Genomic DNA, 22,585 nt, shown 5'->3' on the forward strand with positions numbered 1-22,585 from the left:
CGGTGGACACAAAGTGGGCAGGTAAACTGAGCCACGCAGCTTGTTCACAGAAATATTCCCATGTTCTCTCGCTCCTCCCCAGACTCCTGCTGCCAGGAAGGGGTACACCTGGGCTAGAAATCAGCCGTCCTCCAGCAGAGCCCTACTGCTCCGGGTGCCAGGTCCTGACCCAGTAGGTTCCCCCCACTCAGCGGGTCCAGAGAGATGGATCAACTCCAGGAGGACGTCACCTGCTCCATCTGCCTGGATGTCTTGGACGACCCCGTCTCCATCGAGTGCAGCCACAACTTCTGCCAGGGCTGCCTCGTGGCTCACTGGCACGGGGTCTTGACCCAGGGCTACCAGTGCCCTGAGTGCCGGACTCCCTGCTCCAGGGACAAGATGACCCCAGACATGCGGCTGAGAGCCCTGTTGAAGAAAATCACAGAGCCCCTCCGGGAAGAGATGGAGCTGGTGAGACCAGACAGGCTGAATCAGGGGAAAGGGGCGCAGGCTCTCACAGGCCCCAGGGCGGGGACTTGCTGGATCAGGGGGTGGGGAATGGGACACGGGGCCTTTCCTCTCTAGGGGGTGCAACCTCTGATTTGGAGGGCAGGGGACTGGATGGCTCACGGGGGGGTGGAAATGGCTCAAGAGGATCTGATCTGAGGGGCAGGGACTAGTTGGTTCAGGGGATGGGAATGGGGCACGGGGCTCTCATCCAGAAGCAGGGACTGGTCGGCTCTGGGATGGGGTCCGAGCTCTGTCCCTACAGCAGGGACCGGGGGCTCAGCCAGAGCCGTTGCGCCCCGTGCAGCTGGTTCATCTGGATGACAAAGGCAGCCTGATCCTGTACGAGGAGGCCCTGAGCCTCTGCCTGGAGCAGGGTGGGGTGGGGGACACCCCCGTCTGCCTGGTGTCCATCATCGGGGAGCAGCACCAGGGAAAATCCTTCCTGATGAACTGCCTGCTGCGCCGGCTCCAGAGCCCGGTCGGTGGGGACAGGAGCCCCAGCTATAGCCCCATCGCCTGAACCAGAGATCCCGCCCACCCCAGCCAGGGCCCTGCCCCTTGCAACACAAACCCCACCCACCTCGGCAAGGGCCCCCTCCACGACTGGCCATGCCCCCTACAGCAAAGGTCCCCTCTCCCCAGGCAGGGCCCTCCCGCTGTACCAGGCCCAGGGCAGAGCAACTGAGGCCCCACCCTGCAGCCATGGCCCCTCCCCGTGCACCAAAGGCCCCACCCTCTGGTCGTGGCCACTCCCCCTGCACCACAGGCCCCACCCTCCAGCCATGGCCCCTCCCCATGTACCACTGGTCCCATCCTCCAGCTGTAACCCCACCCCCAGACCCTTAGAACTCCACCTCCTCCCCCTGTGTCCCACCACCCTGCCCCCTGAGAATGCCAGACCCAATCCCCGTTCCCTTCTGACCTTGCCCTGGTCACCCCCTACAGGAGGCTGTGGATGCGTCATGGATGGGCCGAGAGGATGAGGCCTTGGGGGGGGGGGGGGGGGAGGGGTTGAGTGTCGCAATGGGACAGCGACCGTGACGAGGGGCGTGTGGATGTGGGACCAGCCCCTCTGGGTCCAGGCCCAGGGGAGGAGGGTGAGTGGGGCAGGGAAACAGGCAGGGCAATGGGGGATGGGGCAGTAGGGGAGGGGAAAGAGAGTGGTGTGGGGGGAAGATTCTAAGGGGAGCAGGGGGCTGGAGTAGTGGCGGGGGGGAATGGGGGAGTCTGGAGCGGGTAAAGTCCTGTGCAGGGGCAGGGGGATGGGAGGGGCTGGAGGAGGGGGGAAAGAAATGGGCAGATGGGGATAAGGTCCCAGCCCTGTAGTTCCCTACAGACACACTGGGATGGAGTTGGGGGTGAGGGGTGTTCACAGCTTGAACCTCCTCCCCCAGGGCCTGTCTCCAGCCAGAGTGCCCAGGGCCGGCCCCAGGAAGCCGGGCAGTGGAGGAGCCAGGGCTGGGCAGGGGCGAGGGTGGCGTCAGTGCAGGGCACTCGTCGCTGTGGCCGGTGTATCTGTCCATGTGTCTGTCCCTGCAGGTGGCCGTGTTCCTGGTGGACACCGAGGGCTCCCTGGACCTGCAGCGCCGCATGGAGACCAGCATCAAGCTCTCCGTGTTGGGCATATTGCTCAGCTCCTACTGGGTGGGGGAGCCGTGCTGCGGGGGACGGGACTGAGGGCTCTGCAGGGGGTGCCGTGCTGTGGGGAGCGGGGTGAGGGGGCCAGCAGGGGGGCTGTGCTGCGGTGGGGTCAAGTGTGGGGTTGGCAGGGGGGCTCACCTTTTCTTATTATTATTTTCCAGATCTTTAACATTTCCAGTATGTTTAAGCAGACGGAGGCAGATTATTTGGAGGTGGGTGGGGCAGAGGATACACACAGCTCTAATGACACGGACCTGCCAGCCAGGTCTCTGCTGGGGGGACCCAAGATCCTGGGTAATGTAGGGATTGGAGGGGGGCAGTCTAGGGGCTGTTATTGATGTTTAGAAAGTCCCAGAGATCTTGCCCCAGGCTGGGATTCGAGCAAAGAGTCTGAACAGTAATACGTGAGCAGTAATTAATCAAATATTAGTGACTGTCATATTTCTGGTTCTTTATCATTACCTGGTGGCTATTTGTCATTAACCGATTAGCTCTGGTTCTCACTGCTGAGTGCTGGACCTGCTGGGGGGCTGGTGGAGAAGAGACTTTTGTGTCCCGGTTCACTCCCCTAAGTGATCTGAAATGCGCCTGCAGACTCAGGTCTCCGGGAGGGTCAGGTAGCCTTGTGGTAGCTTTGGTGACCCAGAGCTGAGGTGGGTGGAACCAGAGCTGACGAGGGTGGGGGAACCGGTACAAATTACCGGGACCTGGCGGTCCGAAAGGGGGCCTGGAGCCCAGCGGTCCGGAAGGGGGTCTGGAGCCCAGCTTCCCCCCCCTCTCGTCAGCCCTGTTACCTGGTCCGCCCTTGCTGGGGGGCCCGAACCCGCTCTCGGTGGCCCTGGCACCATGCCACTGTGGAGCAAGAGGTAGCCCAGATACAGGTGCCCCCAGAAATCAGCATTTCTCACAGAACATGCCCAGCCAGAATGTCGTGCTCAGCCAAGCCAGGGCCAGCAGAGTTAAGGGAAATGCCCGCCCAACCGTACCTCAGTCTTCTTGGGCTGGCGCTCCAATATACCTGTGGCACCCAGCCCTGCTCTCTGCCTGTGCCCCATATGGGGCAGGAACCACCTGCACATGCCCTGCACCCAGACACTGAGTCTGGATGGGCAGGAGCCAGCCCTGGGCAACCTGCATCGCTCTGCGTTAGTTAAGGGTTTGTGATGGGAAAAATGTTCCATTGAAATCTTCCCAACCAGCCCTAACCCTAAACCTATGTCCCATCCCCCAACCCCACCTCTGTGTGTGCTTCATTTCCCCCTCCCCCCGTGCTAGGGGTCTATGTGCCCCCCATTCTCCCTGCTCAGCACCCAGAAGTCCCTGTTACCTTCCTTCCCCAGAGTGATTGGCTCATTGGCTGCTGATGCTACTCACCAGATCTAAATGGAAATTGGGCTTTCCCGTTTTCCAATTTCCCCCACCCCCAAGTCAGTAGCGTTCTTTCAACTGTTGCCCAGCGTGTCCCCTGAAATTTGGGAATTGATCAGATGTGGTCTCAAAAAGTGATCACGATACAGACAGACAAAGAGAAATGCCATCCGGTTGTCTTTTAGGCCTTTTACTTCACTTAACCAATTATACAAGTTAGTTAATTGGCTATTTTGTATTCATTAATAGCTGCCAGTTATTGATTATTTGTGAGTCACTACTGGCTATTAGCTGTTTGTTATTTCGTACCCACCATTAGTTGTCAGCTGATTTCATAGTGACCATGTGGGGAGATGGAAAATAAAAGTCTTGTTGAAAAATGGAAAGCTGACAAAATCAGAATGTTTTCATGCCAATTTCCACGTTCAAAGAACAGCCAAATGTTAGCATTTCTTGGGTTTCTCGCTGCACGTTTTTGGGTTCCACTCATTGTTTCTCAGGTTTCGATCTATGATTTTCAGCCTTTGGTTTTCCAGTTCTCGTTCATTGTGTTTTGGTCCATGCTTGTCAGTTTTGTGGCTTTAGTTATCACCACTCCCATGTCATTTATTGGGTTTCATTCTTTGATTGTCAGATTTTGATCTCACTGGTTTTGAGGGAGCGGTTCATTATTGGTTTTCTGCTTTTTTTTTATTGGTTACAAGGTTTCAGTGTTTTGTTTACAGAGCTTCATTTATTAGTGTCTCTCTACTGATTACCGGCTTTTAATTTTTCTTTATATATTTGGAGTGTTTAAACTTTTTTTTTCATTTCTGCTGTTCATTTATTGCTTCTTTTCACTATTGGTTTCTGTCTTTGACTATTCATTTTCTAACTTTGACTTGGTTTTGTGACCTTGATCTGGTTTTCATACTTCAATTATAGGTTTTCTGTTTTGGCTATTGATTTTCTGATTTTCATTACTACTTTTCTGGCTTTGATGATTGGACTTCTGCATTCAGTTATTGCTTTTCTGATATTGATTACTGGTTTTCTGTCTTTCACTTTGGGGTACAGTATTTTGACTTTGATATCTGGTTTTCTGACTTGCATTGCTGGTTTTGACTCTCTGACTATTGGTTTTCTTATTTCAAATACTTATTTTTTATTGTTGGCTTTCGACGTTAATACCCGATAACTTGCTTTGATTACTGTTTTTCTGACTTTGATAAATGCTGGTTTTCTATTTTTGACCATTGGTTTTCTGGCATTAATTATTAGTGTGGTGATTTTGTTAAGTGATTGTGTGATTTATTTCACTGCTTTTCTGGTTTCAATCATTGGTTTTCTGATTCCAATGACTAGTTTTCTTCTTTTCATTATTTCTTTTTGGTCTCCAATTGTTGGCTTGATGAGTTTGATTTTTGGCTTTCTGTGTCTTGTGACTGCTTTTCTAGAACCAACTATTGGGTTTTCTGAATTCAGTTATTGCTTTTATATCTTTGATTACTGGTGGTGAGTTATTGTTTGAAATTATGTTTTTCTCTCTTAATGTTGTCTGGGATCCCTTTAGTTTCAGTGGCATTTATTTCACTCGTTTATTTTGCATTGCCAATCTTGATTGGTCACATGTGCGGGGATGGTTTGTTCAAGATGGAAAAATGTTGCCTTCTCTCTCTCTCTCTCTCTCTCTCTTCCTCTCCCTCTCTTTCTGCATCTCAGATGTTCATTCAGGTTGCGAAGGAGGTTGGAAGGACCTGCAATCTGGCCCCAATCCAGGTGGGGATTTGTTTCCCATCACCCCCCATATGAGGATATAATGCTTGTTCCACCCCCCGCCAGTCCTGTTATCCCACCTGATTCTTACTATTCCTATTTACTGTCTCTATTGCCAGAAGACCTCAGAGCCCCCCTCCTAGACCCAGACCCCATTGTGCCAGATGCTGGACAAACCCCAAAGAAACAGCCAGTCCATTGTTCTCCCTCCACGCCCACATCATGCCCAGGGTCTCAGTGTCCGTGGCTGGACAACAACCTCCAGCTCTGGTCTCCTCTCTGTGCCCCCAGCCCCAGTGTGACCCTTCTCCTGTGCTCTCTGTTGCAGCGCCTGGACCTGTTGGTGCGAGATTGGCAGCTCTCTGGAGCCTACGGCGCGGATGCGGGGCAGGAGTATCTTGGAGAAATCACACAGGTAATGATCAGATACCACGTGTGTTCATGGAAACAGCAAACTTTGGGGCGGAGCTGAACGTTTCCACAGCGGGTCTGATTCCCTGCTGACGGCCACAAATGTTGCTTTGACTCCCGCAGGACCTGGAGGTCTCTGCTGAGCAGCCCCTGGTGTTGGAAGCCCTGAGGGCGAGCGGCACCCGGTGCTACCTATTGCCCCACCCTGGCACTCAGTTCACCAGGAGCAGGGCAGGGACGCCAGATGGTAAGAGACCCTCATCTGCTCCCCTCTCACCCCCTGCTCTGCTCCCCCAGTCCCCACCCCCTCCTGCACTGCCCCCACCCTCTTCCCTGCCCCCATCCCCACCCTCTCTCCACTGCTGCCCCTTTCTTCCCCTCTTGCACTTCCCCCACCCCAAAATCCCAGTGCCCAGCTCACCCCCCTTGACTTAGAATTTACTCTACTGCCCACTGCACAGGGGCACTCGCTGGGTCACAGCATCTGTGTGGGAGGGGAGAGGGACATGGGGGGGGGGGTCACTGCTGGTGTCCTGGTCTGCTAGGGGAACGCTGCTGGTGTCCCCCTTTTGGGTCTTCATGGGTCCCCTGGCACCACCCAGTGGAGACTGCTGTCTCCCCACTGCAGCTTCTCCTTGCCCCCTCATGCCTCTCCCCCATTTTCCCCCAGGCAGTGGGGTGGGGGGTGTTAAGCAGCTGTTGCCCAGAGATGGAATCTCATTTCCTGTGGCACAAACTAGCCCACCCAATCGCATTTAACGTGTGTCCTACCCTAGACACCTGGATCCCTCCCGGATGCCTGGGTCCTTTTCCCCTCTGCAGACATGGACGAGGATTTCCGGCAGTGCCTGTGTGAGTACGTCACCAGTGTGGTGCACTCAGCAGGGACACACGTCCAGACGGACCGAGCCGGGCAGGTGCTGATGGGGGCTCAGCTGGCTGCCAGGATCAAGGTGGGAGAGTGGGGGCTGTTAAACGGGGGGGGGGGCCCTGTGGGAGACAGCAAAATGGGCCACAAGGCGGGCACAGGGATTCAATACGGGGTGCCATTCTGCAGGGAGCGGGGCAGGGTGCTCAGTAGGGGCGCTGGGCTGCAGGGAGCAGGAAGGGGCTCAGCGGGGGGAAAGGGGCTGAGCTGTCCCTGATCCCAGTTCTCCCGGGTGTTATTCCCTGCAGGGCGTCTCCCGATATTGGAAGACCCAACGCTACGACTTCTTCTCACCCATGAAGGTACCAGGTCACCTCTCCCTCCGCCTCTCTCTTTCCAGCCTGGATTTGTGGGGAGGGGGGCGGGGGCTGGTTCTATTGACCCCAACCCCAGGTCCTCCTGACATTGGCCAATCACACTAGCCCAGAAGGGGGCACCACAACAGCTCCACCAAATGTCCTGATCGAGGACTCCTAGCACCCAAGAGATAAGGGGACCTGCAGGAAGCCCTGCCAGAGAACCTGCCCCTCCACTGGGGTGGCAGCAACGTGGTCATGGCTGTGGGGTCGAGGTGCTGCCCTCTGGCTCTATTGAAATGTGGGGGTGTGACAATGCGGTTCTGGCAGAACCCAACTGAGAGCGCCAACTCAGGACAAATTGCTAAAACAGGGCAGTTACAGCCCAAGGCTGGGGTTTTTCCACCTCTAAGGCAAACCAAACCAGCCAGACTAGGAGGACTTCGGTCTCATCCCACTGGCTAACCGCAAGTCTCACAAGCAATCTCCTTAGACACTCCAGTTTCCCAGTATTACCACCAGTGCCACACGTTATGGGGACAAATGGTTATGAAAACCAATACCCCAGTAAAAGAAAAAGGTTCTCCTGATCCCAAAGGACCAAGCCCCAGACCCAGGTCAATATACAAGTCAGATCTTACCCACAAATCACACTGCTGCCAATCCTTTAGAATCTAAAATCTAAAGGTTTATTCATAAAAGGAAAAAGATAGAGATGAGAGTTAGAATTGGTTAAATGGAATCAATTACATACAGTAATGGCAAAGTTCTTGGTTCAGGCGTGCAGCAGCGATGGAATAAACTGCAGGTTCAAATCAAGTCTCTGGAATACATCCCCAGCTGGGATGGGTCCTCAGTCCTTTGTTCAGAGCTTCAGCTTGTAGCAAAGTTCCTCCAGAGGTATGAAGCAGGATTGAAGACAAGATGGAGATGAGGCATCAGCCTTATATAGTCTTTTCCAGGTGTAAGAACACCTCTTTGTTCTCATTGTAGAAAATTACAGCAAAATGGAGTCTGGAGTCACATGGGCCAATCCCTGCATACTTTGCTGAGTTACAAGGCATATCTGCCTTCTCTCAATGGGTCCATTGTATAGCTGATGGTCCTTAATGGGCCATCAAGCAGGCTAGGCAGAGCTAATCTCAGCTTGTCTGGGATGTCACCCAGAAGCATAGCATAAGTTTGCCATACAGACAGTATAGAGCCAATATTCATAACTTCAACTACAAAACTGATACACACATATAGACAGCATAATCATGACCAGTAAACCATAACCTTGTCCTAGACACCCCATTTGACTCCCTTTATACAAGATTTGGGTGCCACTACAGGACCTTGGTTGCAACAATGATCTATACGGTCCCAGTTTATGTCAATAACGTCACAGGGGGGTTGGGGACCAGTTCGGAGGTGATAGCGAGGAGCAGGTCCTGTACGTATGTGGGGAAGGTGGTGACTGTGGGGGGGCTCCCAGTTCAGAGATGGCCCATCCCATCCGCACCCCCAACCCCGTTCCCTCTCCCCACACAGATGGCTGAGGCGTTTGCAGTGATGAGACAGGAGTTAAATAGGAGAGCAGTAGAAGCCACCAGGAGGGAATACGACCCATTTGTGCAGGAGCTGGTGAGTGCAGAGGGGCTGCGGATTGGGAGTGAGGGGCACCAGCATACCTGGGGGGAGGCAAGGCTGAGGTAGCAGGGGGCTGTGGATCGGGAGTGAGGGGGCTGCGGGTGTGTGAGGAGGTGGCGCCCCCTGTGGCTGGGTAATGCTAGTGCTCGTCCCTCATGGCCGATCACTCCCCCATCCCGGCAGGACCGTGACCACCAGAGCACGAGCAGCTGTCTAAGGCTGAAGCCCCTGGAGATGCAGCGACGCCTGGAGGGGAAACACCAGGAGGTGCTGGAGCGCTGCCGGGGGGAGCTGCGGGGCGAGGACCCCCAGAAACAGGCGGCCCTGGAGGAGCTGAAGAAGGAGCTGGACAAGCAGATGGCGGAGTTCCTGCCGCGATATGAACAGCGCTTTAAAGTGAAGAAGGCCGAGTGGTTGGGCCTGTACATTGGGCCATCGCCAGCTGCCACCACGCGCCGGGCACGGGCTCGCCCCCACTGGTCCGCGCACCTGCCAATCAGCAAACGGCTCCAGCCCATTGGCTGCCCCTTCAGGAGGTGGGACGGAGGAAGCAAGGGATTCTGGGACTTGTAGTTTTATGTACCCAGTGGAGGAGAAGGGGAGCTATGGCGCTTATGGGGAGGAGTCTAGTGCTTGGACCAGAGCCCTGGGCTAGCAGGGGCTCCAGGGGCTATTTAAAGTGCCGGGGCTCCAGCTACCTCTGCTGCCTCGGTCCTCTAAATAGCCGTGAGAGCCCCGCAGCTTCCCCAGGGCTCTGGCAGCTATTTAAAGGGCCAGGGTGGTAGAACTAGGGGGGCCCCTGCCCTACCTGCAGCCAGCCCCTGCTGCATCCCCTGCCCGCACCAGCCCCGCACCCCCTGCCCCCACCAGCCTGTCTCCAGCCAGCCCCTGCCTGCAGCCAGCCCCGCACTCCCTGCCTGCAGCCAGCCCCTGCTGCACCCCCTGCCCGCACCAGGCCCGCACCCCTTACCCTGCCTGCAGCCAGCCCCTGCTGCACCCCCTGCCCGCACCAGCCCTGCACCCCCTGTCTGCAGCCAGCCCCTGTCTCCAGCCAGCCCCGCACCCCCTACCTGCAGCCAGCCCCGCACCCCTTGCCCTGCCTCCAGCCCCACACCCCCTGCCCCCACCAGCCCGTCTCCAGCCAGCCCCTGCCTGCAGCCAGCCCCGCACCCCCTGCCTGCAGCCAGCCCCTGCTGCAACCCCTGCCCGCACCAGCCCTGCACCCCCTGTCTCCAGCCAGCCCCTGCCTGCAGCCAGCCCCGAACCCCCTGCCTGCAGCCAGCCCCTGCTGCAACCCCTGCCCGCACCAGCCCCGCACCCCCTACCCTGATTGCAGCCAGCCCCTGCCTGCAGCCAGCCCCTGCTGCACCCCCTGCCTGCAGCCAGCCCCTGCTGCACCCCCTGCCCTGCCTCCAGCCCCGCACCCCCTGTCCCCACCAGCCCATCTCCAGCCAGCCCCTGCCTGCAGCCAGCCCCGAACCCCCTGCCTGCAGCCAGCCCCTGCTGCACCCCCTGCCCGCACCAGCCCTGCACCCCCTGTCTCCAGCCAGCCCCTGCCTGCAGCCAGCCCCGAACCCCCTGCCTGCAGCCAGCCCCTGCTGCAACCCCTGCCCGCACCAGCCCCGCACCCCCTACCCTGATTGCAGCCAGCCCCTGCCTGCAGCCAGCCCCTGCTGCATCCCCTGCCTGCAGCCAGCCCCTGCTGCACCCCCTGCCCTGCCTCCAGCCCCGCACCCCCTGTCCCCACCAGCCCATCTCCAGCCAGCCCCTGCCTGCAGCCAGCCCCGAACCCCCTGCCTGCAGCCAGCCCCTGCTGCACCCCCTGCCCGCACCAGCCCTGCACCCCCTGTCTGCAGCCAGCCCCTGTCTCCAGCCAGCCCCGCACCCCCTACCTGCAGCCAGCCCCACACCCCTTGCCCTGCCTCCAGCCCCACACCCCCTGCCCCCACCAGCCCGTCTCCAGCCAGCCCCTGCCTGCAGCCAGCCCCGCACCCCCTGCCTGCAGCCAGCCCCTGCTGCAACCCCTGCCCGCACCAGCCCTGCACCCCCTGTCTCCAGCCACCCCCTGCCTGCAGCCAGCCCCTGCTGCACCCCCTGCCTGCAGCCAGCCCCTGCTGCACCCCCTGCCCTGCCTCCAGCCCCGCACCCCCTGTCCCCACCAGCCCATCTCCAGCCAGCCCCTGCCTGCAGCCAGCCCCGAACCCCCTGCCTGCAGCCAGCCCCTGCTGCACCCCCTGCCTGCACCAGCCCCGCACCCCCTACCCTGCCTGCAGCCAGCCCCTGCTGCACCCCCTGCCTGCAGCCAGCCCCTGCTGCACCCCCTGCCTGCAGCCAGCCCCTGCTGCACCCCCTGCCCTGCCTCCAGCCCTGCACCCCCTGCCCCCACCAGCCTGTCTCCAGCCAGCCCCGCACTCCCTGCCTGCAGCCAGCCCCTGATGCACCCTCTGCCCGCACCAGGCCCACACCCCCTACCCTGCCTGCAGCCAGCCCCGCACCCCCTGCCTGCAGCCAGCCCCTGCTGCACCCCCTGCCCTGCCTCCAGCCCCACACCCCCTGCCCCCACCAGCCCGTCTCCAGCATAGCTCAAGTTTGAAATACAGACAGTATAGAGCCAACATTCAGAATGTCAACTACAAAACTGATAGACATATACAAATAGCATAATTATAATCAGCCAATCAGAACCTCTCCATAGACCCCTTCCACAACAACCTTTATACAATATTGGCTGCAAATATATAACAGTGGTCACAACGGTGGTCTATACAGTTACAGATTATGTCAATAGCATCACAGGAGGTGACACGGCATCAGTGAGACTGATATTGGAATACTGCATCCAGTTTTGGTGTCCTCCTTTGAAAAAGATGTTGTGAAATTGGAGCTGGGGCAGCAAAAAGCCACCAAATGTTCTGAGGGCTGGAGAAAAATGCCTTCTAGTGAGCGATTGAAAGAGCTCAACCTCTTTAGCTTATCAAAAGAAGATTGAAAGGTGACTTCATTGAAGTGTTGAAGTGCCTTACTGGAGAGAAAAGATTGGGTATTAAAGGGCTCTTTAATTGAGCAGAGAAAGGCAGAACAAGACCCAGTGGCTGGAAGGTGAAAAGAGACAAATTCATATTACAAATAAAGCACAGATATTCAACAGCGAGAATGATTCACCACAGGAACAAGCTACCAAGGAAAGTGGTGGATTCGCCCTCTCTTGCTGTCATTTAATGAAGACTAGATGCCTTTCTGGAATGTGTTTGTCCCCAAAGTAGCTATGGTGTCATACAGAGGCCTGTGACATGCAGGGGGTCAGATTAGATGTTCTAATGGTCTCTTCTGGCCATCAAGTCTACTAATTTCTGAAAAACTGAGTGTAGCATTGGGAGCAGCGTCTGAGGTTTTACTGTCTAGTCGGCTTTCTTCCTAGAATGAACACGCCTTGAGTGGGGTGATCCACAGGGAGTAGCTCAAAGCTCCCAAGTGCCAGGCCAGGGGCAGGACATTAGCACAGCAAGGGAGGGGCGTGGCAGTGACATCACAAAGGCCTTTTGCAGGACCTCAGACTATTGGTCAAAGGTGGTGACCTCACAGAGAGATGCTGACATCAGCCAGGCAGGACAGAGGCGAGTGGCCAGGGAAACCTCAGAGACTCCTGTGGCTTTGCTTCAGCAAGTCTCTGTCTCGAGGTCTCTCTTTGAGGACTGATAGAACATTCGGGTTCACGTACGTGAGCGGCAGGAGGAACCTCTTTTGAGTTTTCTCCTTCCCTTTTTGTGATTTGTACTAGAAAGCAGATGTCCCTGTGTAGAAGGTAAGAGCCTCCTCGAGGTGTGAAACCTGTTCAGTCTGATCCATCGGGTGAGAGTTGTATTCTAGGCATGGAAAACACGAGCTTGAGGAGGCAGAATTTTATTCCACACCTGGGATTTTGTTCCTTAGAATCACTGGGGACACTGGGGTTTGTCCTTTTTGTTTCACCTTTTCCTCCATCCCTCCCTCCTTTCTCTTCTTCTCTTGCTTCTTTTGTCCTTTCCCCTATTCCCCTCCCAACACCAGGGTGTGTGTGTTTGTGTGTCACGGGGGAGTGCTCTGCAGCTCCCACTGTGGGAGGTCCACCAAAAATGTGGGGCTGAAATAGTGCCCTGGCAGTGATCCCCACCAATAGCGTAGCTAGGGGGGGGTGCAGGGGAAGCAGCCACTTCCCCTCAGCACATTTTCCAAAAGTGGCACCTTAGTCAGGGGTTACCATGGCGCCCGCGGGCGGGGCCCACGCTCCGCTCTGAAGCTTGGCCTGCCCGGCCGGCGCTGACCTCCTGCACGCAAAGGGGGGGGGCAGCACGGCCGGAGGAGCCAAGTGGGGGGGCCGCGGGGGCAGAACGGCACGGCCGGAGGAGCCATCCTTTGGGCTCTCTGGTGAGAACCCTCAGCCTCCCGTCCTCAGCCTCTACCCTGACTGGCTGAGCAGGAGGTTATTGACAGGGAGGAGACTCAGGTCCTTGTTCTCTTTTAAGACCAAGTAAATAAGTCATAAGCAGTTCTATGTTTGATGAATTTTGCTGCTTCTCTGCATTAATTGTCTCTGAGCAGCTCATGATTCTCTCTAACATTGCAGTTCTCCTAAAATACTTGCTGAATAATTACTGTGCACTGTTGTTGGTCTGGAACTCATCTGAGAGCACTTTATTCAGGAAATTCAAGATCCGATAGTTAGTTTGAAAATCAGGGCTCTTGGGTCCTATTCCCAACTCTGCCACCGACTGGCTGTGTGACCTAAGACAAGTCAATTCTCTTTTCTCAACCTTAGCTTCTCCGTCTTTCAAGTAGGGATAATAATGATCCGCTCCTACTTACCTCACGGTGGGTGGAGGATGGAGATCCATTGGAGAGTGTCACTAGGAGGAGTGCATAATATTAGGTGTCCTATCACATTTACTCAGATCAGATTGTGACATAATAGAATAGCTGAAATAGTTTATTTGTATTTTTTTATTTTGAAATTGATAAGAGCAGCAACTACTTAGCTCAGACTGGAGCATCTTATCTAATTCTCGAGATCTAAGTGTCTCCTCTTGGTGTGCAAGGAGACAATTTAACACACTGTGACAAACAGGAGATGCTTTTGTTTTGCAACAAAATCTTTTTGCAAAGAACTTTCATCCCACTTGTTATGAGTTCAAGAAACAAACTGGTTTAGTCTGAATGGGATTTTCTGACAGAAACGGTTTCAATGAAATTTCCCCACCATCTAGATTCCTGGGCTCTATCCCTGCCCAGGGGTGAAAGGAACTTAAAGGATTTACCATTACGCGGTGCTGGGCTGGGGGCCGGCAGGGGCACTTGGCCGGGGGCCGGCGCGGTGCTCAGCCGGAGCCGGGGGCGCGGGCACTTGGCCGGGGGCCGGCGCAGTGCTGGGCGGGTGACCAGTGCGGTTCTCGGCCGGAGGCGGGGGCACTTGGCCGGGGGGCCGGCATGGTGTTCGGCTGGAGCCAGGGACGGGGGCGTAGGCACTTGGCCAGGGACAGGCGTGGTGCTCGGCCGGGGGCGCGGGCACCTGGCCGGGGGCCGGCGCCCCAGGGCCCGAGCCGGGTGGGAGACGCCGGGGACAGAGCCTCTTGGCCTGGGCCGGCCGGCCGCCAAAGGGACCCGCTCGGCCAAGGGGGCCGCACTGGGCCGCACTGCACCCCGCCCCAGCCTACCTGCTGCCTCCCTGTTTCAGGCTTCCCGCGAACATTTGATTCGCGGGAAGCAGGGGAGTGGGAGGAGCAGGGGATGGAACGTTCAGGGAAGGGGCGGAGTTGGGGCGGAGCCCCATGGAGTGTCCTCCTTTTAAAAAATTAAAATATGGTAACCCTACTAGTGAGCATGGACTTGTCAAGAACAAATCATTCCAAACCAATCCTAGCTCCTCCTTTGGCAGGGTTATAGGCCTAGTGGAGGTGAGTAAACAATAGATGTGATCTCCCAGCACTTTCCAATAGTGGGGAAGTATGAAATCCCCGTTTGACTGCTGGGGACAGAGCCACAGGAAAAGGAAAACACCCAGCAGTGGAACCAACAGGAAACCCAGCAATGGAACTCAGGAGTCCTGGCTCCCAGTCCCCTGGTCCAGTCACTCCAGCGGAGCACACTCCCTCTCAAAGGCAGAGGGAGTGGACATGGGGGCCTGGTTGAAATTGCCAGCTATGGGAGGGAGTGTGCAGCAGTGGTTAGCGAAGGGGCCTGGAAAGAAGGCCTGCTGGGTCCCATCCATTCTTCTGACACTTGGTGTGACCCTGTGCCAGTAGCTTCCCCTCCCAGGCCTGGTTCTCATCAGTGGGGTTGGGGTCGCAGTTCCAACAGCCCAGGGGGGTCGGGAGGCTCCAGGAAGGTGTGTAAAGTGCTGGGATGTCGGGATCCCGGAGGCGCTGTCACCGCTGCACGAGGGCGGTGTTCTGCACCCCCTGCTGCTGGCCGAGTTTCTCTGTCCCTTGGCAATAAGACAGACTCTTGTTTTCACAGCCAGCCGATCGCCCCGTGCCATCACCCTGCCTGCTTCCTGGGCAGGGGAACTCCTCAGCTCACCACCACCCTCTCCAGCCTGCCTTGGGCTTGGAGAGTGAGGAGAAGGGCGAGGGACGACCCTGAACATCCTCCATACATCTCTCCGTCACCAGAGCAAGTGAGTGGCATTAGGGTTCCTCGGGGGCATCCCGTCTGTCTGGGGAGAGGCAGAAAGAGGGGGAGAGAATCTCTCCCAAAGGAGATTGGATTTGCAAACAGCCCCCAGGAACCCCTCGCTCTCAGACCGGGAAGGGGCTTCTCCAGAGCCGTCTCCAGTGTGTTTGGCAAGGACCCAGCAATGGGGCTCCCAGCCCTTCCCTTGTGGGAGACTGTTCCCCAGGCTGAGAGTCTGTGAGCTGGGCTACAGCCCCATTGAGCTGCTGAGCATGGAAATCAATGGGAACCGAGGGGGCCCTGGCCTTGCTATGCCTAGGGACTTTGAAGTGGGGAATGGTTTCCCAGGAGAAGTCCGGACTCCTGGGTTCAGGGCCGGCTTTAGCAAGTGTGGGGCCCGATTCCTGGGGTGGCACTTCGGATTGCCGGCTGGGGGAGGTGGCCCCGCGGGGCTGCCGCGCTCCGGATGGCACTCTGGCCAGGAATGCAGGGCCACAGGGCTTGCCGTGGTCTGGCCGACGGTCCGGCCGGGGTCGTGGAGCTGTAGGGTTGCTGCGGTCTGTCTGGGACTGCGGGGCCGCGGGGCTGGCCGGAGCTGCAGCCAGGGTCGCAGGGCCGTGGGGCAGCCACGCTCTGGCCGGAGCTCCAGCTGGGGTCACGGGGTCACAGGGCTGCCGTGCTCCGGCCTGGGTCGTGGGGCCACGGGGCTGCCACGTTCTGCCGGAGCTCCAGCCGGGAGAGTGGAGCCGCGGGGATGCCGCGCTTCAGCCGGCGCTCTGGCCAGGGGAGTGGGGCCCCCTAAGACGACTGCCGCCGGGGTGAGTGCGCGGGGCCCTCTTAGGCGTGGGGCCCGATTCTGGGGAATCGGGCGAATCGGCCTAAAGCCGGCCCTGCCTGGGTTCTGTTCCTTCTCTAGCCTGGGCGGGAGGTGGGGGGTGTGAGTGTGGCAGGGCCGGCTTTAGGCCGATTCAGCCGATTCCCCAGAATCGGGCCCCACGCTGCAGCTGTCCACCCCGCCCCCAACTCACTTCCCCCTCCTCCCCTCCCCTGAATGCTCCGCCCCCTCCCCTGCTTCCCGCGAATCAGAGATTCGCAGGAAGTCTGAAAAGAAGCAGGGGTGGGCCGGTAGCACAAGGTAAGCTGGGGTGGTGGGGGCGCGAGAAGGGCTCCGGGGAGGCGCGGCCCGTTACCGCAGGCCCCAGCAGCTCTGGCCCGGCTTGGTTCCAGCCCGGTCCCCGCGGCGCGGCTCGGGTCTCCCCGTCCTCCCCCGCGGCTCAGCTCAGGTCTCCCCCCGTCCCCCCCCCGCGTCACGGCGCGGCTCGAGTCTCCCCGTCCCCCCCCGCGGCTCGGCTCAGGTCCCCCCGTCCATCCCCGCGGCGCTGCTCGGCTCGGGTCTCCCCCTGTCCCCCCCCGCGGTGCGGTGCGTCTCGGGTCTCCCCCGATCTCCCCCCCCCCCCCCCGCGGCGCGGCACGGTGCAACTCGGGTCTCCCCCCCCCCCCCCACGGCGCGGCGTGACTCGGGTCTCCCCCCGTCCCCCCCCGCGGCGTGGCTCGGCTCGCGTCGGACCCAAGCCCGGCAACCCCGGCCGGAGCGCGGCTCAATTCCTGGGGGCGGGGCTTGCAGCAAGCCCTGTCCCCAGGAATCGGGCCCCGCTCTTGCTAAAGCCGGCCCTGGAGTGTGGTCTGGGGTCGCAGGAAGGAGCTGTTTGTCCAAAGTGACCAGTGTCTTTGTGACTGACCCCAGTGTTCGAAAAGGACGAGACTCCCCAGTTCTTGCAGCGCCAGGGATGACGAGGGGGAGCATTGAGGGGGAGCAGATCATGTAATGAACTCCTGCCAGTGTGTGTAGCTTGCCCTCCCTGCACCCCTGTGGCGGGAGCAGGAGCTGCTCTGGCTGGGGCAGGGATAGGGAGGGACCAAACAGGCTGGTTAGTGAGAGGCTGCCTTGACCCCAGACTCACGCCTGCTCCCCGCTGGGTTCCAGGATGGCCAGGCTCCTGCGGATGTTCAGGAAGAAGGGTCTGCAGGTGGCCCCGGAGCCTGAGGGAAGGAGCCACCATCTTCCCCAGGAGCGAAGCGGCCCCTCCGTCCCCGCTGGAGGGGAAGAAGCTCCCGGCCGTGCCAGGAGGTGGAAATGCCCAGCCTTCTGGCAGAGGAAACCCACTCCCGGCACAGGCGCCGAGGTGGGAGCATCACCTCCCAGGCCAAAATGGAGCTGGGCCAGGCTGCGGCTGGGCAGGCAGGACCCAGCCCAGGGGCGGAACCGGGCAGGGTGGCTCTGGGGCTTGTTGTTGTTTGGGCAGCAGCGGCCCCAGGAGCCCAGCCCCAACTTCCAACAGGGGGCATCGCCCTGCTTGGTCAGTGAGGACCTTCCAGCCTCCCCAGGGCAGGAGGTGGAGGATCCCTCTGTCAGCCCCAGCAGCTCGGGCCGCTCCCCATCTGACAGCAGCAGCGCCTGCGACTCGGACAGCAGCCTGGTCAATGGACGCTTCTGCTTTGTTCTAGGTGAGGAGCCAGGCTGGGCTCGGGGAGGGGTGAGGAGGGGGCTGGGCCCAGGCCCTCGAGCAGTGCTATGGGGGCGGGTCTCCAGCCCAGGTGTCTGGCCTGAGCCATGTGAACTCCACGGACACTAGATGCTGCCACTTTGGTCCTTGGTGCTCCATTGGGCGGGGGTGGGGGGAGGCACCTCCCAGGGAGTCCAGGACAGTGGGGAGGGTCTCTTTGCTATGGGCTCCTGAAGAAGTTGGGGGCTGATGCCATCACTGAGAGGGGGGAGTGTGGGGCCCAATCTGCCCTATGTCCCGGAGGTGGGAAGGGGACACATTGTCCCACCATACCCCTGTCCTTCCCCCGAGTGGCAGCAGGAGTCACCTTGTCCCCTTCTCTCCCTGGTGCAGCGTCCGCCAGGGACTCCGAGGACGACGAGGAGAAAGAAGAACGGGTAGACTTGGTAACAGAGGAGGCTGCTCTCATGAACATCCGAGAGCAGCTCTATGCCCAAGAAAAGGTACAAACGTTCCCCAGCTGTGCTGAAACTGAGATTGTCCTGCTCCTTCCCAGCATCCCGACCCCCTACAGAAGGTCTTGGCCCTAATGGGGACCTTTCTCCTTCATGATCTGGGACCCCCAAGATGGGGGTGTTTGTCACACACCAGTCGGGGTCTCCTCCCCCAACAGGCACTGTCCCAGTTCCTGACCCTGATTGCAGAGGAGTCGTGGGTGATTTGAACAATAGGCAGGTCCCCACTATCCCCCATTCAGGCCTAAGTCCTGCAGCTGGTGTGGCTGGGGCTGGGAGGTCCCTGGCTAACTGGCTCTCTCTCCCCTAACCCCACTCCTGGTGGGCGCAGGACGAGGCGCAGCAGCTCGTGTTCCTGCACTCCATCTACCCCGCGTGCCTCCCTGCCCAGCAGAGAGGGGACTACACATTGGAGCCACACTGCTCGAAGGCGGCTGTGGCGAAGAGGATTGTGGTGAGTGAGACACGGCGCCCGGGAACTGGAGGGTGGACAGAGATATGGGAGGGGCAGGGGTCTCCCCGGGCCGATGGTTGGGGGATAGCTGGTGCTGGAGGGCAGCTGAGGGCATGGATTCCTGGGGCTGAAGATTGGGGAGAGGAGACGGGAGAACTACTGGGCAGGAATCAGAGGAGCGGGAGGCAGCTGGGGGAATCCTGCTGGCTGTGTAATCTCCTCCTTGGGGAGTGTCAGTGAGGCCCGAATCTCACACGCTCCTTTGTCTCCTTTGTGTCTCACAGAAGCTCATTGAGGAGCTTCCTCCTCACTCTCCACCCGGCGCCGTCCTGGCCAACTCCCTCATTGCTGTGGCCAACCTCAGGTACCGAGACCCTCCCGCCCGGTTCCCCTAACCCTGGTGCTGCTCAGGCCCGTGGCTGGGAGTCACTACCCCTCCCACTCCCAGGTCACCTCCCAAGGGTGGCTCCTCTGGCAGAGGTGGGGGGAAGGGTCACTCACTCTCCTGGCTGCTCTGTTCTTTTCACTCCAGTCACATTGCAATGGCTTTGGGGAGAGGCTGACTCCCAGGATCAGATACAGGAGGGGCAGCAGGGTCCAGGGAACAGGCGCCTTTCCTGCCCTGCCACTGTCGGTCTGGGAAACCTTGGCCTTATCATTCCCTGGCTCAGTGCCTCAGTTTCCATTCTCGCCAGCCTCTGCCTATTTCCCTGCAGTTTCACGTCCGTGTTGGTGCCAGTCCCACCCCAGCACTGCTCAGTCTAATACCGGCTCCTCTCTCTTGCCAGCACCATGACACCTGCCCTGGAGACGGAGCTGGAGACCTACCTCCTCCGAGCCACCCTGCATGCAGTCTTCACCCTGGGTACGCAGACGGACACCAATCAAGTCCAGGTAGATCAGCCAGCTGTTATCCTGCCCGAATCCTTGCTAACTGCCTGCAGTGGGATGTGAATGAGAGAGGCCAGGATATGTGTTTGGGGGTCTCACCAGTGCTTCCCAGAGACCCCTCTTCCCATCCTGTGGCAGGTGTAGCCCCAGTTTCCCTAACTCTGACCCATGGCTCTCCCTTGCTTTGCAGGATCTGCATAGGGTCATACCAGACCTTCTGGACGCCATGCTGGGGAACCTGCTGGCAAAGACCCCAGACACGGACAAGCTCCACTACATCTTGGAGGTGAGCCCGATGAGGGGGTGGAGGCAATTTGACCTTCACTCTTAGATCCATTTTCCAGGCTGTCCTCCTAGCTGGGCCCCCAGTGGCCATCCTTGGTCAGGGCAGTCAGTGCAATGCAGGGTCAGGCCTTTCCTCCTTGAAGGACAGAGGAAGGAGCTGGGACTTCAAGCCAGAGCTCTGCCTGCTTGTGTTGAGCACTAACCACAGGGCCCCCGGCTGGCTTGGGGAGTGAGAGTCTGAACCCCTCCTGAGAGATCCAGAAGATGGTCCTCAGAGAAGAGCCACAACCTCATTGCTAGAGAAACAGGAGGGCCCCAGAGAATCAGCCCTTGTCTCTGACGGGCCCCAAGATTCCTGCGGGGATTGTGCTCACACTCAGTCCCTTCACCCAGCCAAGGACTTGAGAGGAAGGGAGGGGGGAGGGGTCTGTCTCCTTCCTGGGGAGCTGTTCAGGAATCAGCAGTTCAGGGAGGATGGGACCAGCCCCGACACCAAGCATTGTCCCAACCTAGAGAGACAATGACAAGTTGTGACCTGCAGAATACAAGCATCATCCTGGGGGCAAGAGTCCCCTTCTAAAGCTCTGCAGTCAATGAATCAGATATTCCACCCCCACCGCATGCAATGTCTCAGCCCCCTGGGCATGGGGGGGGGCATTAGTACTACACATGCACCCCCCCCATCAATCCTGAGCTGCTTCCTTTCCCCACAGCACATTAACTACTGGACCGTGTCCAGGGTGCCACGAGAGAGAGCCAGGGCCATCAGGAGCAGCGCGGCCCTGCTCACGTCCGTCATCTCCCTCCCTGACTTTGACGTAAGTGGCCTCTGAGCCCAGCTTCCTGACTCCAGGCGTAGGCGGGCTGGCTCCAACGGGCTGGAGGATCTGCTGCTGCAGGGGCTGTGGGTTAGGAGTGTTCCTCTTGGGGAGGCAAAGGCAGAGCAGAGAAGGAGCCTGGCTTGAGTCAAGTTCTTCTTGTCCTGGTTAAGTGGCGACTCTCGCTTGTAAGGAGAGCAGGCTCCAGGTTCTTGCCTTCGTGTCATCCTGGAGTAGCTGGGGAAGCAAATCCTCCTGGAGGGCTCTGTCCACATCCCTGTTCTCCGGGCTCCCTTGGGGGCAGAGGTAACTAAGGATCCAGCTCTAGCTCCTATCCTCTAGCATCTCCTGCAGAGGGGCTGAGGGGAAGGAGAGTCCTGGCCCAGGCGGGGACTGGGAGCTGACAGGAAAATGCTGATGGAGTCCCCTCTCCCTCTCCCTTCCATTAGAACTCAGCCGAATTCCCCAGGATGGGTCACCACGTGGCCCAGCTGGCTCTGTTCGTCGGTGACCCAGACGAGGACATCAGTCGGCAGGCCAGGGAGGGGGTTTACCGGCTCTTCCAGCTCTGCTGCGCCAGAGGGGTAAGGAACCCGGCTAGACGAGTGAGACTGGGACCCCAGCCAATTTCTCTCCGAGTGACCCCGGCTGGTGGATCAGTCTCTCTCTGTCTCTTTCTGTGTTCTCCACCACCCGCGCAGTTCTGTTGGGCTCTGCCCACTGTGCAGCCACCAATGGGATTGGAAGGACACAAGCCCTGCAACCAGAATGACCAATGTGTATGTGTCTCTCTCTTTCCCAGACCTGAACATTCATGAGGTCGAAGACCTTTGGTGCTGGGACTGGAACCAGGACAGCAGGCTCCTCGGCTATAAGAGCACCGCCAGGGTCGGGGAGGTAAGGACACTCTGCCTGGGCATGGCACAGCTCTGCAGGGCAGGTGGCTGCCTCCTAGAGCCATGCGACGGAGTTGCGTTCTAGGCCAGGATTTGGAGCCTGGTTCGGGGCAATCTGCTGAAGCCTCACATCTGGTTGGTTTCAGGTTTTTGCCAAATTTTTCTCAGAGGGGCAGAGAAGACTCTTCCTGCAGACAGCAGTGCTGGCCATGCACGACCCGCTGCTGCGTGTCAGCCAGGCTGGGCTGCTCCTCACTTACTCCCTCCTGGGGCAAGCCGAGCAGCTGATGGGGAGCAAGGTGAGCAGCTGCATTAGACTCAGGAGATTGGGGCGGGGCCCAGGCCTCATTCCCATCCTCTGGCCATTCGCCAGCCTGGCAGCAAGGCGACTGGTGGGGAATGAGAGTGAGAGCAGGTGCTCCTGGGAAGGGAGATGAATGCACCTCCATGAGCAGGAGGGAGCCAGCTTGTCCCCGCAGCAGCTCCAGCCCACCTCGTTAGCAAGGCTAATGAATAACAAGCATTGCCTCAGGACGGACTTCTGTTCTTGGGAAGGGCAGCAGAGTCCTCTACGTGCCCTCTGCGAGCCTCTCCTGTCACCCACGCCACCACCCAGAGTTGTTCCCGTCACTGGCAGCCTGGGAGGCCAAGGACTGAGGGGTGATGGGCTGATAAAGTTTGCGGATGATACGAAGGTGGGAGGCGTTGTAAATTCGGAGGAGGACAGGGATATCCTGCAGGGAGACTTGAATGAGCTTGTGAATTGGAGTATCAGAAATAGGATGAAATTTAATAGTGAAAAGTGCAAGGTGATGCATTTGGGGATGACTAATAACAATTTTAGATACAAGATGGGGACGCATTGGTTAGAAGTAACGGAAGAGGAGAAGGACCTAGGGGTTCTTGTAGACCGCAGGATGACTATGAGTTGACAATGTGACGTGGCGGTGAAAAAAGCCAATGCTGTCTTGGGATGCATTAGGCGAGGTATATCTAGTAGGGATAAGGAGGTCCTGCTTCCGTTGTACAAGGCGCTGGTGAGACCTCATTTGGA

The 22,585-nt window shown here is 58.4% G+C and overlaps 1 pseudogene; it reads left to right on the forward strand.

The window, feature by feature from the left end:
* Positions 1-204: 204 nt before the first annotated feature.
* LOC128840317 (RING finger protein 112-like) lies at positions 205-9,096 on the forward strand (annotated as a pseudogene).
* Positions 9,097-22,585: the final 13,489 nt, after the last annotated feature.

Source organism: Malaclemys terrapin, chromosome 7 (genome assembly GCF_027887155.1).
Source record: "Malaclemys terrapin pileata isolate rMalTer1 chromosome 7, rMalTer1.hap1, whole genome shotgun sequence".
Taxonomy (NCBI): Eukaryota; Metazoa; Chordata; order Testudines; family Emydidae; genus Malaclemys; species Malaclemys terrapin.